Here is a 1,815-nt window from a genome sequence, read left to right on the forward strand (position 1 = left end):
ACCCACCGCTTTAGTGTGGACGTCGCTGCCTCTCAGTTGTGCCCAAAAGGCTTGGTTCACGTGTGACGTGGTTCACGTGTGATGTGGTCCACGTGTCACGTGGTCACGTGTGACGTGGTTCACGTGTGATGTGGTTCACGTGTGACGTGGTTCACGTGTCGTCATTGTTTCTTCACCGTCATGGAGGCTTGCTCTTCTTGCTGATCGCCGGGCTGTCAGCTACATGGTCTTCCAGTGGGTTCTTCCTCTTTTTACTTTTTGAAGTTTTGGTTGCTGGAAAAAAGCTTTCGCTTTTGATGTCGCCAGTATTTTCGATCTTTAGCACCGCTGCTCTGAAAAGGCTTCCTCAGCTCAACATCAGGAATAAACTCTCCTGTGTTTTCTTCTAATACTTTCATAGATTAGTTTTCTTTTTCGAGATTGAAATCTTTCGTAGGACGTGTCTGTTGGAATGCAACTAAGAAGCTATCAAGTTTTATATATACATAGATAGATATTTTTAAAGATTTATTTATTTGTGCACACAGAACTGGGTACAGGCCAGAGGCGCAGGGGCAGCGAGAGGCTTCACCAGGGACAGAGTGGGGAGCCGGACAGGCTGACTGATGAAGTCCACTGCTGAGGGGAGCAGCGGGCGGGTCAGGAGAGGTCTGCCGCGCCCTGTGGTCACCTCCAGGGCAGGCGGGAAACGAACTCATGCGGAAGCGGCTTTAGATTCTCAGTGCAGTGCTGTGACCCGCTGCGCCATCAGCAGGTTAAAATATGTATATTTTTAAAATATGTGTATTTTATTTTTATTTTATAACAGTTTATTTTGACATCATTTTGTACATTTTTTTTCCATCTCAATTTAAATCCCCGTGGGTTTCCCATCACCAGTCACCTGTGTGCCATCAAATATGTGTATTTTTAAAAGCCAGCTGCCACCCCAGTATCTTCGAGGCCTCCCGCTTTCCAGCGGCCTGAGCGGCCATCCCCCCGCCGGTGTGTGGCCCTCTGCCCGTTAGCCTGTGCCTTGGAAACACTTCCTGCCACGCGAACTCTGGAGCAGCGCCAGGGCCGCGCCCGCCGTGCCACGGGCTCCCGGTGAACTGGCTGTGTGTTTCCTGTTCTGTTTTACGTTTGCTGCTGCTGCTCTCGCCGGGGGGACTCGTCCGCGCTGCGCCCTCGCGCGGTTTCCTCCTCACTCACCAGCCGCTCGGCGTCGACCTCGCGCCTCTGGCAACACCAGTGGCCCGTTGCGTTTCTCCGGCGTGGCTCTGCGCCCGGGCGGCGTGGCTCTTCCTGGCCGGGCTTTTTCCGGGGCTGGTTCTTCCAGTCTCGCGCCAAGTAGGCGAGGTGGCTGGCGCCTCCAGCGTGTCGGCTTCAACTTTGCCCCGCTGGCTGTGGCGTTGAGGAGGGAGTGCGGAGCCTGCCCGGCCCGCCCACGACCAGCCCCGCCCGCGGCCCCCAGAGACACGTGGAGGAGTAAGGCAGGCCCCGAGGCCGCTCCCCGCTGGCCCTAGCCGACTCCCCGTTCTGCTAGGGCCCCGAGCCCCTGCTCCGGCTTTGAGGTTCCCTTGGTTCTGGCCTCCTCCTTATTCCTCTCATTCCTTAAGCAAAAAATTGAGAGTCCTGTCCCCCGAGCGGGGCGAGGAGTTGACGTCCACTCCACCACCGCGTTTTCCAGCCAGCGCGGCCGGCCCGCGGGTGCCCAGCAGGTCCCTAGTTGCAGCAAGGACCTGGAAGCACATCAAGTCTCGGGACGTGGGCCGGCGCCAGGGCCCGCGGCGGCAGGGAAGGGCCAGGCCAGACTCCAGTCCGGGCTGCGGGCGC

General features: G+C 57.4%; 1 protein-coding gene across 1 annotated transcript in view; it reads left to right on the top strand.

The window, feature by feature from the left end:
* WDR93 (WD repeat domain 93) overlaps positions 1-1,815 on the top strand; it is a 17,462-nt gene that overhangs the window by 8,476 nt on the left and 7,171 nt on the right. The window lies entirely within an intron of this gene.

Source organism: Condylura cristata, unplaced genomic scaffold (genome assembly GCF_000260355.1).
Source record: "Condylura cristata isolate star-nosed mole 26May11 unplaced genomic scaffold, ConCri1.0 scaffold00035, whole genome shotgun sequence".
NCBI classification, from domain to species: Eukaryota; Metazoa; Chordata; class Mammalia; order Eulipotyphla; family Talpidae; genus Condylura; species Condylura cristata.